The sequence below is a fragment of the Aegilops tauschii genome, chromosome 7, assembly GCF_002575655.3.
Source record: "Aegilops tauschii subsp. strangulata cultivar AL8/78 chromosome 7, Aet v6.0, whole genome shotgun sequence".
NCBI lineage: Eukaryota > Viridiplantae > Streptophyta > Magnoliopsida > Poales > Poaceae > Aegilops > Aegilops tauschii.
The window spans coordinates 84,707,405-84,724,702 of record NC_053041.3 but is presented as its reverse complement, the minus strand read 5'-3'; the positions used below and the strand labels follow the sequence as shown (position 1 = coordinate 84,724,702).

General features: G+C 40.8%; 1 long non-coding RNA gene across 1 annotated transcript; it reads left to right on the top strand.

Moving 5' to 3' along the window:
* Window positions 1-353: 353 nt before the first annotated feature.
* On the top strand, window positions 354-9,429 carry LOC141027100 (uncharacterized). Its single transcript, XR_012189117.1, has 2 exons — window positions 354-710; window positions 1,075-9,429. It is a non-coding gene; the product is annotated as an uncharacterized lncRNA (long non-coding RNA).
* The last annotated feature ends 7,869 nt before the right edge of the window (window positions 9,430-17,298 follow it).

The window sequence follows — 17,298 nt, the reverse complement described above, 5'->3', positions numbered from 1 at the left end:
TCATCTCACCGGACCTCTAGTTGGGGCCAAACGAGAGAACTTTGATGTTTACTGGTTTATTGGTCCCCTTTGCATTTTGCGCCAAGTTTTGACCTTTGATTTAACTAATCTTTACCTACTAATAAACCAGCCGTTGCTTCTGGTTGTCCGTCGTGGCAGTTTTGCAAAAAAGTCCCCGCGTTTCTGAGAAATTAACCCGCAATCCTCGTCATAAGTCATCCCCGAACCAGTACGAAGGAGACAAAAGAAAAAAGAATTGCGCAGCCACCCGCAGTCCCGCACGACCTTGCCTACTCGATCCCATCTCGACATCCAACCCGCCGCCACCTCCTGCCCCGCCCCGTCGTGCGCCGCCCGCCGTCACCGCTCCTGCGCCGACGTCCCCCGTATCCATGCTCCGCTGTCCGAATCCCGCCGCCGCGCCCGTCCCGCTCACCGTGGCCGATGATCGTTTCCCTCCCCAAACGGCGGCCATAATGAAGGGCGTCGCCCAGCTCCTGACCGGCGGACGGACTCGTCGGGTCCCCGCTCCTCGGGGCCAGCCCCTCCTCCATGGATCGCGCATCGGCTTGGAGGCCCCTCGGGGCTGCCGCCGGTGCTGGAGTCCTACGCGGCCGTGCGGGCTGGGGACCGAGCGGCGGGGCCCGTGTGTGTTCCCGGCGAAGGCTTGCTGGGGCTGGCTGGGATCTGAGGTTGGTTGATATGTTCATGTAAAGATTGACACTCGCTCTTTTTTGTTTTTATCTTCTTCCCAGTTCACGTGCAGGGACTAGATTGATGGCTAGATCTTCCTAAGTGAACCACTTGATGTTAAACTCTGTACGTGTGTAGCTAGATTGCTTGCTAGATCTTGCTTTATAAATTATTCATTGCCTGCCATACAAAGGTTCTGGTTTTGAATTTTGTTTCAGATATTAATTTTTGTTCTAGCTCTTTTTTGTATACAATGTGTGTGTTGTTTAAACGATGATTATGACATTGCGAGGCCTGGTACAGATTGTATTTATAATTTATTTATTTCTAGTTTTGGTTAAGGGTTGTTACTTGATACACCTACGTGCTTTTCAATTGCAGGTCCATGATGCAGTTCCACCTCTCTCCATAGCACAAAACCTTTCTTGCCACACATTATGCAAGTCATCCTCATTGATCATACATTTATAATTTCTTCACGGTTCAGTATATCACATATATTAGGATGTTAACGCCACTCATGGGTTGGATGCTATAGCATAAGGAAAATTGATAGCCAGCCATGATCGTCCATCCATCAATTTAGTTTGCTTTTTCTTCTGTTGTTAGTTTCTACTACTTTGCTAGCTAAGTGATGTCTATCTGAAGCTGTGAACCTTATGAACCCTGATCTGAATCTTGGTGTTTGCGAATTCTGAATGAAGGGCATGCAACCAGTCCTTCTAAATGAATTTGTTGATGAGTGTGTTGCATTGTTGATTTCATGGTTATTCTTCATTTTGGATGCATGGCTATTCTTGGGTTTGAGCCATAGGCATGCAGCAATGAAATCTAATTGCATTAATGCCGAGAGGCGAGAGGAAAGTTCTCGCCTTGGGCTTGATCCAGGTCAGGGAGGATTGGAGATTGAATGAATTTGCTGGGCTTTTTTTTCATTCTACCTGGGTTCAATCCTTTATTGAAAACCATACACATCAATTTTGTACAAAAATCTTATCCCAATATTTTTGACTACTACTGTACTTCAATTTCGACAACAAAAGTTGTTTCAGTTTGCTATGTGTCAGTTCACCAACAGGAGAGAAACCATGCAACTTGGAACATTAAGTAAGAGCATATCCATGTTTACTTATTATGTTTTGCAAGTTACTTTGTTTTCTGAAGAACCGAGCAGGAGCTTTGCCAAAATACTATTAAGAGGGAAGGGAGTACTTACTGTGTAAAATTATGATTATAACATAGATGATCATGTCCAGCTACCTTTGACACCTGCCGAGAGAGCATCTATCACGATGATCATCGGAGAGAAGGTTAGGCATGTTATCACTTATCAGCATGATTTTGAATGTATCGGTTTGACATAATGCCTAGCCATGTTGCCATGTGCAAGTCACAACAGTGGCATGCCAAGTTGCATATAATGCAATTTTTATTCTACTTTCACAAATTTGGTATCTCTAGCACTCCTGATTAGCCCTGGGAGAAGATGGATTTGCAATTTACATGGCTTTACCTATTTCTTGAACTGAATAGGGTGAATTGTAGCAAAAACGTGAACACTAATGTGTTCATGATGGTATTGGCTACAGTATGTATGTTTTTGCCATTGTAAAAGTTATCTGTCACAAAAAACTAAAACACATGGTTTCTTAGTTGCCAGTCTATATCTCAAATGCTTTTTGACTTTTATGTTTTGATAAATGCATTGTCGTTCAAAATTATCCTTTCTAGGTAACCTCCTTAATTTGTAAGCTAACAAAGCAGAAAATGTCTATTGCTAAGGATAACAAGAAATTGCGACAAAGAGCTGGTAAGTGCTTTCACAACTGCTACAGTTCTGAACCAATGTTGTGTTCTACGGTATTATATTCTTGGAAAAGAATTCCGTTATTTATTTATTTCTTAGTAGCTAGATGGCTTCTTCTCTCTTTTTGGATCTCAATACAATGTTCTCCCCCTCTCTCGTGGAGATTTATTCAATGTAATCTTCTTTTTGCGGTGTGTTTGTTGAGACCGATGAATTGTGGGTTTATGATCAAGATTATCTATGAACAATATTTGAATCTTCTCTGAATTCTTTTATGTATGATTGGTTATCTTTGCAAGTCTCTTCGAATTTTTAGTTTGGTTTGGCCTACTAGATTGATCTTTCTTGCAATGGGAGAAGTGCTTAGCTTTGGGTTCAATCTTGCGGTGTCCTTTCCCAGTGACAGTAGGGGCAGCAAGGCACGTATTGTATTGTTGCCATCGAGGATAACAAGATGGGGTTTTTTATCATATTGCATGAATTTATCCCTCTACATCATGTCATCTTGCTTAAGGCGTTACTCTGTTTTCATGAACCTAATACTCTAGATGCATGCTGGATAGCGGTCGATGAGTGGAGTAATAGTCGTAGATGCAGGCAAGAGTCGGTCTACTTGTCTCGGACGTGATGCCTATATACATGATCATACCTGGATATTCTCATAACTATGCTCAATTCTGTCAATTGCTCAACAGTAATTCGTTCACCCACCGTAAAATATTTATGCTCTTGAGAGAAGCCACTAGTGAAACCTATGGCCCCCGGATCTATCTTCATCTTATTAATCTCCCAACACTTAGTTATTTCCTTTGCTTTTTACTTTGATTTTATTTTACTTTGCATCTTTATCACAAAAATACCAAAAATATTATCCTATCATATCTATCAGATCTCACTCTCGTAAGTGACCTTGAAGGGATTGACAACCCCTTATCGCGTTGGTTGCGAGGAGTTATTTGTTTTGTGTAGGTACGAGGGACTCGCGCGTAGCCACCTACTGGATTGATACCTTGGTTCTCAAAAACTGAGGGAAATACTTACGCTACTTTGCTGCATCACCCTTTCCTCTTCAAGGAAAAACCAACACAGTGCTCAAGAGGTATCAAGAAGATTTCTGGCGCCGTTGCTGGGGAGTCTACGCAAAAGTCAACATACCAAGTACCCGTCACAAATCCCTTATCTCCCGCATTACATTATTTGCCATTTGCCTCTCGTTTTCCTCTCCCCCACTTCACCCTTGCCATTTTATTCGCCCTCTCTTTTTCGTTCGCCTCTTTTTTGCTTGCTTTTTGTTTGCTCGTGTGTTGGATTGCTTGCTTGTCACGATGGCTCAAGATAATACCAAATTGTGTGACTTTACCAATACCAACAATAATGATTTCCTTAGCACTCCGATTGCTCCTCTTACCGATACTGAATCTTGTGAAATCAATGCTGCTTTGTTGAATCTTGTCATGAAAGATCAATTCGCCGGCCTTCCTAGTGAAGATGCCGCTACTCATCTAAATAGCTTCGTTGATTTGTGTGATATGCAAAAGAAGAAAGATACTGATAATGATATTGTTAAATTGAAGCTATTTCCTTTTTCGCTTAGAGATAGTGCTAAAGCTTGGTTTTCGTCTTTGCCTAAAAATAGTATTGATTCTTGGAACAAGTGCAAAGATGCTTTTATCTCTAAGTATTTTCCTCCCGCTAAGATCATCTCTCTTAGAAACGATATTCTGAATTTTAAGCAACTTGATCATGAACATGTTGCACAAGCTTGGGAGAGGATGAAATTAATGATACGTAATTACCCTACTCATGGTTTGAATTTGTGGATGATTATACAAAAAATTTATGCCGGATTGAATTTTGCTTCTAGAAATCTTTTAGATTCGGCCACGGGACGCACTTTTATGGAAATCACTTTAGGAGAAGCTACTAAACTCCTAGATAATATTATGGTTAATTATTCTCAATGTCACACTGAAAGATCTACTAATAAAAAAGTGCATGCGATAGAAGAAATTAATGTTTTGAGTGGAAAGATGGATGAACTTATGAAATTATTTGCTACTAAGAGTGTTTCTTCTAGTCCTAATTATATGCCTTTGTCTACTTTGATTGAGAATACTAATGAATCTATGGATGTGAATTTTGTTGGTAGGAATAATTTTGGTAACAACGCGTATAGAGGAAACTTTAATCCTAGGCCTTATCCTAGTAATTCCTCTAATAATTATGGAAATTCCTACAACAACTCTTATGGAAATTTTAATAAGATGCCCTCTGAATTTGAGACTAGTGTTAAAGAGTTTATGAATCCGCAAAAGAATTTCAATGCTTTGCTTGAAGAGAAATTGCTTAAAGTTGATGAATTGGCTAGGAACGTTGATAGAATTTCTCTTGATGTTGATTCTTTAAAGCTTAGATCTATTCCTCCTAAGCATGATATCAATGAGTCTCTCAAAGCCATGAGAATTTCCATTGATGAGTGCAAAGAAAGAACCGGTAGGATGCGTGCTAAGAAAGATTGCTTTATAAAAGCGTGTTCTTCCAATTTCTATGAAAATAAAGATGAAGATCTAAAAGTTATTGATGCGTCCCCTATTAAATCTTTTTTTTGCAATATGAATCTTGATAATGATGGGACTGAATATGATCCACCTTTACCTAAAAGGCGTTCCAAAAATTCGGAGTTTTTAGATCTTGATGCTAAAATTGATAAAAGTGGGATTGAAGAAATCAAAACCCTAGATGTTAGTAAACCCACTATTTTGGATTTCAAGGAATTTAATTATTAAAATTGTTATTTGATTGATTGTATTTCCTTGTTGCAATCCGTGCTAAATTCTCCTCATGCTTATAGTCAAAATAAAGCGTTTACTAAACATATCGTTGATGCCTTGATGCAATCTTATGAAGAAAAGCTTGAGTTGGAAGTTTCTATCCCTAGAAAACTTTATGATGAGTGGGAACCAACTATTAAAATTAAGATTAAGGATCATGAATTCTATGCCTTATGTGATTTGGGTGCTAGTGTTTCCACTATTCCCAAAACTTTGTGCGATTTGCTAGATTTCCATGATTTTGATGATTGCTCTCTAAACTTGCACCTTGCGGATTCCACTATTAAGAAACCTATGGAAAGAATTAATGATGTTCTTATTGTTGCAAATAGGAACTATGTGCCCATAGATTTTATCGTTCTTGATATAGATTGCAATCCTTCATGTCCTATTATTCTTGGTAGACCTTTCCTTAGAACGGTTGGTGCAATTATTGATATGAAGGAAGGGAATATTAGATTCCAATTTCCATTAAAGAAAAGCATGGAACACTTCCCTAGGAAGAAAATAAAATTACCATATGAATCTATCATGAGAGCCACTTATGGATTGCCTACCAAAGATGGCAATACCTAGATCTATCCTTGCTTTTATGCCTAGCTAGGGGCGTTAAACGATAGTGCTTGTTGGGAGGCAACCCAATTTTATTTTTAGTTTTTTTGCTTTTGCTTCTGTTTAGGAATAAATATTTGTTCTAGCCTTTGGTTAGATGTGTTTTTATGTTTTAATTAGTGTTTGTGCCAAGTTAAACCTATAGGATCTTCTTGGATGATAATTATTTGATCTTGCTGTAATTTCCAGAAACTTTCTGTTCACGAAAACAATTGTTAAAAATCACCAGAACGTGATAAAATACTGATTCCAATTGCTTCTGATCAATAAACAAATTTCCTAGGTCTTCCTATTTTGGCTGATTTTTTGGAGTTCCAGAAGTTTGCGTTAGTTACAGATTACTACAGACTGTTCTGTTTTTGACAGATTCTGTTTTTCGTGTGTTGTTTGCTTATTTTGATGAATCTATGGCTAGTAAAATAGTTTATAAACCATAGAGAAGTTGGAATACAGTAGGTTTAACACCAATATAAATAAATGATGAGTTCATTACAGTACCTTGAAGTGGTCTTTTGTTTTGTTTCGCTAACGGAGCTCACGAGATTTCTGTTGAGTTTTGTGTTCTGAAGTTTTCAAGTTTTGGGTGAAATTTTTTGATGGATTGTAGAACAAGGAGTGGCAAGATCCTAAGCTTGGGGATGCCATTGGCACCCCCAAGATAATCTAAGGACACCATAAAGCCAAAGCTTGGGGATGCCCCGGAAGGCATCCCCTCTTTCGTCTACTTCCATCGGTAACTTTACTTGGAGCTATATTTTTATTCACCACATGATATGTGTTTTGCTTGGAGCATCTTGTATGATTTGAGTCTTTGTCTTTTAGTTTACCACAATCATCCTTGCTGTACACACCTTTTGAGAGAGCCATACATGATTCGGAATTTGTTAGAATACTCTATGTGCTTCGCTTATATCTTTTGAGTTATATAGTTTTGCTCTAGTACTTCACTTATATCTTTTAGAGCACGGTGGTGGTTTTGTTTTATAGAAACTATTGATCTCTCATGCTTCACTTAGATTATTTTGAGAGTCTTAAATAGCATGGTAATTTTCTTAAATAATCCTAATATGCTTGGTATTCAAGAATAGTAAAAACTTTCTTATGAGTGTGATGAATACTATGAGAAGTTTGATGCTTGATAATTGTTTTGAGATATGAAGATGGTGATATTAGAGTCATGCTAGTTGAGTAGTTGTGAATTTGAGAAATACTTGTGTTAAAGTTTGTGATTCCCGTAGCATGCACGTATGGTGAACCGTTATGTGATGAAGTCGGAGCATGATTTATTTATTGATTGTCTTCCTTATGAGTGGCGGTCGGGGACGAGCAATGGTCTTTTCCTACCAATCTATCCCCCTAGGAGCATGCGCGTAATACTTTGCTTTTATAACTTGTAGATTTTTGCAATAAGTATATGAGTTCTTTATGACTAATGTTGAGTCCATGGATTATACGCACTTTTCTTCCTTCCACCATTGCTAGCCTCTCTAATACCGCGCACTTTTCGCCGGTATCATACACCCACCATATACCTTCCTCAAAACAGCCACCATACCTACCTATCATGGCATTTCCATAGCCATTCCGAGATATATTGCCATGCAACTTTCCACCGTTCCGTTTATTATGACACGCTTCATCATTTTCATATTGCTTAGCATGATCATGTAGTTGACATCGTATTTGTGGCAAAGCCACCATTCATAATTATTTCATACATGTCACTCTTGATTCATTGCATATCCCGGTACACCACCGGAGGCATTCATATAGAGTCATATTTTTTTCTAAGTATCGAGTTGTAATTGTTGAGTTGTAAGAAAATAAAAGTGTGATGATCTTCATTTTTAGAGCATTGTCCCAAGTGAGGAAAAGGATGATGGAGACTATGATTCCCCCACAAGTCGGGATGAGACTCCGGACGAAAAAAAGAGGCCATAAAAAAAGAGAAAAGGCCCAAAATAAAAAATGAGAGAAAAAGAGAGAAGGGACAATGTTACTATCCTTTTACCACACTTGTGCTTCAAAGTAGCACCATGATCTTCATGATAGAGAGTCTCTCATTTTGTCACTTTCATATACTAGTGGGAATTTTTCATTATAGAACTTGGCTTGTATATTCCAATGATGGGCTTCCTCAAAATGCCCTAGGTCTTCGTGAGCAAGCGAGTTGGATGCACACCCGCTTAGTTTCTTTTGTTAAGCTTTCATATGCTTATAGCTCTAGTGCATCCGTTGCATGGCAATCCCTACTCACTCACATTGATATCTATTGATGGGCATCTCCATAGCCTGTTGATACGCCTAGTTGATGTGAGACTATCTTCTCCTTTTTTTGTCTTCTCCACAACCACCATTCTATTCCACATATAGTGCTATATCCATGGCTCACGCTCATGTATTGCGTGAAGATTGAAAAAGTTTGAGAATGTCAAAATTATGAAACAATTGCTTGGATTGTCATCGGGGTTGTGCATGATTTAAATACTTTGTGTGATGAAGATAGAGCATAGCCAGACTATATGATTTTGTAGGGATAACTTTCTTTGGCCATGTTATTTTGAGAAGACATGATTGCTTTGTTAGTATGCTTGAAGTATTATTATTTTTATGTCAATATTAAACTTTTGTCTTGAATCTTTCGGATCTGAATATTCATACCACAATTAAGAAGAATTACATTAAAATTATGCCAAGTAGCACTCTGCATCAAAAATTCTGTTTTTATCATTTACCTACTCGAGGACGAGCAGGAATTAAGCTTGGGGATGCCTGTTACGTCTCCAACGTATCTATAATTTTTTATTGCTCCATGCTATATTATCTACTGTTTTGGACATTATTGGGCTTTATTATCCACTTTTATATTATTTTTGGGACTAACCTATTAACCGGAGGCCCAGCCCAGAATTGCTGTTTTTTGCCTATTTCAGAGTTTCGCAGAAAAGGAATATCAAACGGAGTCCAAACAGAATGAAACCTTTGGGAACTTGATTTTTAGGAAGAATATGATCCAGGAGACTTGGACCCTACGTCAAGAAACAAAAGAGGAGGCCACGAGGTAGGGGGCGCGCCCTCCACCCTCGTGGGCCCCCTGTTGCTCCACCGACGTACTCCTTCCTCCTATATATACCTACGTACCCCCAAACGATCAAATACGGAGCCAAAAACCTAATTCCCCACCGCAACCTTCTGTACCCATGAGATCCCATCTTGGGGCCTGTTCCGGAGCTCCGCCGGAGGGGGCATCCATCACGGAGGGCTTCTACATCAACACCATAGCCTCTCCGATGAAGTGTGAGTAGTTTACCTCAGACCTTCGGGTCCATAGTTAGTAGCTAGATGGCTTCTTCTCTCTTTTTGGATCTCAATACAATGTTCTCCCCCTCTCTCGTGGAGATCTATTCGATGTAATCTTCTTTTTGCGTTGTGTTTGTTGAGACCGATGAATTGTGGGTTTATGATCAAGATTATCTATGAACAATATTTGAATCTTCTCTAAATTCTTTTATGTATGATTGGTTATCTTTGCAAGTCTCTTCGAATTTTCAGTTTGGTTTGGCCTACTAGATTGATCTTTCTTGCAATGGGAGAAGTGCTTAGCTTTGGGTTCAATCTTGCGGTGTCCTTTCCCAGTGACAGTAGGGGCAGCAAGGCACGTATTGTATTGTTGCCATCGAGGATAACAAGATGGTTTTTTTATTATATTGCATGAATTTATCCCTCTACATCATGTCATCTTGCTTAAGGCGTTACTCTGTTTTCATGAACTAATACTCTAGATGCATGCTGGATAGCGGTCGATGAGTGGAGTAATAGTAGTAGATGCAGGCAGGAGTCGGTCTACTTGTCTCGGACGTGATGCCTATATACATGATCATACCTAGATATTCTCATAACTATGCTCAATTCTGTCAATTGCTCAACAGTAATTCGTTCACCCACCGTAAAATATTTATGCTCTTGAGAGGAGCCACTAGTGAAACCTATGGCCCCCGGGTCTATCTTCATCATATTAATCTCCCAACACTATTTTACTTTGCATCTTTATCACAAAAATACCAAAAATATTATCCTATCATATCTATCATATCTCACTCTCGTATGTGACCGTGAAGGGATTGACAACCCCTTATCGCGTTGGTTGCGAGGAGTTATTTGTTTTGTGTAGGTACGAGGGACTTGCGCGTAGCCTCCTACTGGATTGATACCTTGGTTCTCAAAAACTGAGGGAAATACTTACGGTACTTTGCTGCATCACCCTTTCCTCTCCAAGGAAAAACCAACGCAGTGCTCAAGAGGTAGCAGCGGCTACGTGTTGCCCCCTGCACCATTTCAGCCCGGAGGCTACCCGCTCCCGCCGGCCCCGTGGGATCCCGCACTACTTGCCGCGCTGCAGTCAGCGCCGTCTCCCTCTAACTACGGAGGCGGCGGCGATTGGTACATGGACACGGGGGCTACCACCCACATGATGTCGCACCACGGTAACCTTGCTTCCTCCTTTCCGGTCACCACCTCGAACCGCATCACCCTTGGTGACGGTTCTTCCATGCCCATTACTCATGTCGGTCATAGTTTCTTTCCTTCTAATTCCATGCCGATTAATATGACTAATGTTCTTGTTTCACCTGACCTAGTTAAAAATCTTGTCTCCATTCGTCGTCTTGCACGTGACAATCCTCTCACTCTTGAATTTGATGATCTTGGTTTCTTTGTGAAGGACACCCGTACACGGATGGGTCTCCACCGATGGGACAGCCCCAATGACTTGTACCTGGTGCACTCCGCCTCCACCACCGCCTCCCCGGTTGCCCTCTCCGCCGGTGTCGATCTTTGGCATGCACGTTTGGGTCATCCCAACTCCACCGTCCTTCGTCATATTCTCAAGAGTTTTTCCTTTTTACGTAATAAATTCGACGAGCACACTTGTCATGCTTGCCGTCTCGGTAAACATGTTCGTCGACCCTTTAGCGCGTCAAACACTATTTCTACTTTTCCGTTCAGTTACTTCATAGTGTTGTATGGACATCTCCCGTTGCGAGCAACACGGGCTTCCTATATTATCTTGTTTTACTTGATGATTTTTCTCACTTTGCATGGACGTTTCCGCTTCGTCGCAAGTCCGATGTCCTCGCCACTCTCACGGCGTTTTACTCCTACATCACCACCCAGTTCGGGCGCCCTATTCTCGCCTTACAAACTGAGAACGGAAAAGAATTTGACAACGCGGCCACTCGCCAACTTCTCGCTTCCTACGGCACCACCTTTCGCCTCACATGCCCCTACACATCCCAGCAGAACGGCCGCGCCGAGCACATTCTTCGCACTCTTAACGACTGTGTCTGCACGTTGTTGTTTCACTCCAACGTGCCCCCTCGGTTTTGGCCCGATGCTCTCGCCACCGCCACACTTCTTCTTAACACTAGGCCATGCCGTCCCCGTTGGAACTACACTCCACATCACCTTCTCTTCGGTTCACCTCCATCTTATGATGGTCTCCGCATCTTCGGTTGCTTGTGTTATCCTAGCACCGCTTCCACCACGCCACACAAACTCGCTCTTCGCTCCGTAGTGTGTATCTTTCTAGGATATCCCCCTAACACCAAAGGTTACTGATAACCCACAAGTATAGGGGATCAATTGTAGCCTCTTTCGATAAGTAAGAGTGTCGAACCCAACGAGGAGCTAAAGGTAGAACAAATATTCCCTCAAGTTCTATCGACCACCGATACAACTCTACGCACGCTTAACGTTCGCTTTACCTAGAACAAGTATGAAACTAGAAGTACTTTGTAAGTGTTTTTGGATAGGTTTGCAAGAATATAAAGAGCACGTAAATAAAAAGTAGGGGCTGTTTAGATAAAGACACAACTAAATTAGTTTTAGTAGAGAGCTTGTTGTCACACAAGAAAGTTATTTGTCCCTAGGCAATCGATAACTAGACCGGTAATCATTATTGCAATTTTATTTGAAGGAGAGGCATAAGCTAACATACTTTCTCTTCTTGGATCATATGCACTTATGATTGGAACTCTAGCAAGCATCCGCAACTACTAAAGATCATTAAGGTAAAACCCAACCATAGCATTAAAGTATCAAGTCCTCTTTATTCCAATACACCATGACCCACTTATCCGTGTTTGTGTTTCAGTCACTCACGCAACATAGACAAAGCAAACCATGAACATATTGCAAACCCTACAGCGGGGATCCCTCGCGCTTGCGCGACACGGAGAGCACCATAGGACAGCACCAATAATAAAACATGCAACTCAAACCAATCATGATCATCAATTAACCCATAGGACAAAACGGATCTACTCAAACATCATAGGATAGCCATACATCATTGGGAAATAATATATAGCATTGGGCACCATGTTTAAGTAGAGATTACAGCGAGTAAAAGATGGTTTACACCACTGCATAGAGGGGGGAAGAGTTGGTGATGACGGTGTGAATTTGTTGGTGTAGATTGTGGTGATGATGATGGCCCCGGCGGCACTCCGGTGCCACCGGAAGCGAGGGGGAGAGAGCCCCCCTCCTTCTTCTTCTTCCTTCACCTTCTCCCTAGATGGGAGAAGGGTTTCCCCTCTGGTCCATGGTCTCCATGGCGTGGGAGGGGCGAGAGCCCCTCCGAGATTGGATCTGTCTCTCTGTCTTTCTCTGTTTCTGCGCTCCCGATTCTGGCCTTTCACCGTTTCTTATATTCCCGGAGACCCATAACTCCGATTGGATTGAAATTTGAACACGATTTTTATCCGGATATTAGCTTTCTTGCGGCGAAAGAAGGGCAGCAACCGCCTTACGGGGTGTCCACGAGGGTCAGGGGCGCGCCCCCTGCCTCGTGGCCCCCTCGGGCATTGTCTCGCGTTGATTCCACTTCCCAAAATTCACATATATTCCAAAAAAAATCTCCGTCTATTTTTATCCTGTTTGGACTCCGTCTGATATGGATTTTCTGCGAAACAAAAAACATGCAACAAACAGGAACTTGCACTGGGCAGTGGATCAATATGTTAGTCCCAAAAATAGTATAAAAAGTTGCCAAAAGTATATGAAAGTTGTATAATATTGGCATGGAACAATCAAAAATTATAGATACGACGGAGACGTATCAGCATCCCCAAGCTTAATTCCTGCTCGTCCTCGAGTAGGTAAATGATAAAAAAAGATAATTTTTGATGTGGAATGCTACCTAGCATAATCTTAATCATGTAATCTAATCATGGCATGAATATTAAGACACGAGTGATTCAAAGCAATAGTCTATCATTTGACATTAAGACAATAATACTTCAAGCATACTAATAAAGCAATCATGTCTTTTCAAAATAACATGGCCAAAGAAAGTCATCCCTACAAAATCATATGGTCTGGCTATGCTCCATCTTCACCACACAAAGTATTTAAATCATGCACAACCCCGGTTTTAGCCAAGAAATTATTTCATACTTTAGTATTATCAAACCTTTTCAACTTTCACGCAATACATGAGTGTGAGCCATGGATATAGCACTATAGGTGGAATAGAATATGATGGTGGAGGTTGTGTGGAGAAGACAAAAAAGGAGAAAGTCTCACATTGACGCGGCTAATCAACGGGCTATGGAGATGCCCATCAATTGATGTCAATGCAAGGAGTAGGGATTGCCATGCAACGGATGCACTAGAGCTATAAATATATGAAAGCTCAAACTGAAAACTAAGTGGGGTGCATCCAACTTGCTTGCTCATGAAGACCTCGGGCATTTGAGGAAGCCCATCATCGGAATATACAAGCCAAGTTCTATAATGAAAATTCCCACTAGTATATGAAAGTGATAACTCAAGAGACTCTCTATATGAAGAACATGGTGCTACTCTGAAGCACAAGTGTGGTAAAAGGATAGTAACATTGTCCCTTCTCTCTTTTCTCTCATTTTTTTCTTCTTTTTTCTTCTTTTTTTTCTTTTTTTTGTAGGCTTCCTTGGCCTCTCTATTTTTTTGGGGGATTCTTTGGCCACTTTTATTTTGATAACCTCACATGGGACAATGTTCTAATAATGATGATCATCACACTTTTATTTACTTACAACTCGATATTACAACTCGATACTAGAACAAAGATATGACTATATGAATGCCTCCGGCGGTGTACCAGGATGTGCAATGATCTAGCATAGCAAAGATATCAAAAAACGGACAAGCCATGAAAATATCATGCTAGCTGTCTTACGATCATGCAAAGCAATATCACAATGAATGCTCAGGTCATGTATATGATGATGATGGAAGTTGCATGGCAATATATCTCGGAATGGCTATGGAAATGCCATAATAGGAAGGTATGGTGGCTGTTTTGAGGAAGATATAAGGAGGCTTATGTGTGATAGAGCGTATCGTATCACGGGGTCTGGATGCACCGGCGAAGTTTGCACCAACTCTCGGGGTGAGAAAGGGCAATGCACGGTACCGAAGAGGCTAAAAATGATGGAAGGGTGAGAGTGCGTATAATCCATGGACTCAACATTAGTCATAAAGAACTCACATACTTATTGCAAAAATTTAGAAGCTATCGAAACCAAGTATTAGATGCATGCTCCTAGGGGAAGGGTTGGTAGGAGTTAACCATCGCGCGATCCCGACCTCCGCACAAAGGATGACAATCAAAAAATAAATCATGCTCCGACTTCGTTACATAACGGTTCACCATACATGCATGCTTCGGGAATCACAAACCTCAACACAAGTATTTCTACTAATCCACAACTACTCACTAGCACAACTCTAATATCACCACCTTTATATCACAAAACTATTGCAAGGAATCAAACATATCATATTCAGTGATCTACAAGTTTTATGTAGGATTTTATGACTAACCATGTGAATGACCAATTCCTGTCATCTCTCTAAATAGATATAAGGGAAGCAAGAGAGTTTAATTCTTTCTACAAAAGATATGCCCACGCTCTAACAAATATAAGTGAAGCAAAAGAGCATTCTACAAATGGCGGTTTTCTATGTGAAGAGTGATGTCTACTATCCAACCTTCTTATTGTAGACGTTGTTGGGCCTCCAAGTGCAGAGGTTTGTAGGACAGTAGCAAATTTCCCTCAAGTGGATGACCTAAGGTTTATCAATCCGTGGGAGGTGTAGGATGAAGATGGTCTCTCTCAAACAACCCTGCAACCAAATAACAAAGAGTCCCTTGTGTCCCCAACACACCCAATACAATGGTAAATTGTATAGGTGCACTAGTTCGGCGAAGAGATGGTGATACAAGTGCAATATGGATGGTAGATGTAGGTTTTTGTAATCTGAAAATATAAAAACAGCAAGGTTCAAGCGATAAAAAAGAGCGTAAACGGTATTGCAATGCGTTGAAACAAGGCCTAGGGTTCATACTTTCACTAGTGCAAGTTCTCTCAACAATAATAACATAATTGGATCATATAACTATCCCTCAACATGCAACAAAGAGTCACTCCAAAATCACTAATAGCGGAAAACAAACGAAGAGATTATTGTAGGGTACGAAACCACCTCAAAGTTATTCTTTCGGATCGATCTATCATAGAGTTCGTACTAGAATAACACCTTAAGACACAAATCAACCAAAACCCTAATGTCACCTAGATACTCCAATGTCACCTCAAGTATCCGTGTGTATGATTATACGATATGCATCAAACAATCTCAGATTCATCTATTCAACCAACACATAGAACTTCAAAGAGTGCCCCAAAGATTATATCGGAGAGTCAAGACAAAAACGTGTGCCAACCCCTATCCATAAGTTCACGAGGTCACAAAACCCGCAAGTTGATCACCAAAACATACATCAAGTGAATCACGTGATATCCCATTGTCACCACAGATAAGCACATGCAAGACATACATCAAGTGTTGTCAAATCCTTAAAGACTCAATCCGATAAGATAACTTCAAAGGGAAAACTCAATCCATTACAAGAGAGTAGAGGGGGAGAAATATCACAAGATCCAACTATAATAGCAAAGCTCGTGATACATCAAGATCGTACCACCTCAAGAACACGAGAGAGAGAGAGAGAGATCAAACACATAGCTACTGGTACATACCCTCAGCCCCGAGGGTGAACTACTCCCTTCTCGTCATGGAAAGCGCCGGGATGATGAATATGGCCACCGGTGAGGGATCCCCCCTCCGGCAGGGTGCCGGAACAGGGCCCCGATTGGTTTTTGGTGGCTACAGAGGCTTGCGGCGGCGGAACTCCCGATCTATTCTGTTCCCCGATGTTTTTAGGGTACATGGATGTATATATAGGCAAAAGAAGTCGTTAGGGGAGCCATGAGGGTGGGGGCGCTCCCAGGGGGTAGGGCGCGCCTCCCTGCCTCGTGGCTTCCTCGAAGCTTCCCTGACGTCTACTCCAAGTCTCCTGGATTGCTTCCGTTCCAAAAATAACTCTCCCGAAGGTTTCATTCCGTTTGGACTCCGTTTGATATTCCTTTTCTTCGAAACACTGAAATAGGCAAGAAAACAGCAATTTGGGCTGGGCCTCCGGTTAATAGGTTAGTCCCAAAAATAATATAAAAGTGTTTAGTAAATCCCATAAACATCCAAAACAGATAATATAATAGCATGAATACTTCATAAATTATAAATACGTTGGAGACGTATCAGCATCCCCAAGCTTAATTCCTGCTCGTCCTCGAGTAGGTAAATGATAAAAGAAATAATTTATGAAGTGTGAATGCTAGCAGGTGCACAAGTTTGATCAATGATAATTTCAATCACCTTTTCTAGCATCATCATATGTCATAACAGTAGCTCATCTCATAAAACTTTTCATGATCAAGTAACAAACTATTCACATATTAAAGTATAGATCATAAACTTTCTTGAAAACTAACAAACCGTGTTATTAGTCATCAAACAATTACAATTCATCTTATTTTCAGGAAGAGTCTATGTCAAAGCTTTGATTCAGCAAACTTCACATACTCAACTATCATTTAGTCTTTCACAATTGCTAACACTCACGCGATATTGATGGGTTCAAAGTTTTAATCAGACACAGAGAAAGATAGGGGCTTGTAGATTCGCCTCCCAACCTTTTACCTCAAGGGTAATGTCAACAATAATAGTTCATGATGCCTTACATCCAATTGGATATATATATCAGGATCTTTCCAGCACAATGTGCTTGCCAAAGGATAAAATGTAAAAAGGAAAGGTGAAGATCACCATGACTCTTGCATAAGGTATAAGACAAGAATAAAAGATAGGCCCTTCGTAGAGGGAAGCAGAGGTTGTCATGCGCTTTTATAGTTGGATGCACAAAATCTTAATGCGAAAGAACGCCACTTTATATTGCCACTTGTGATAGGG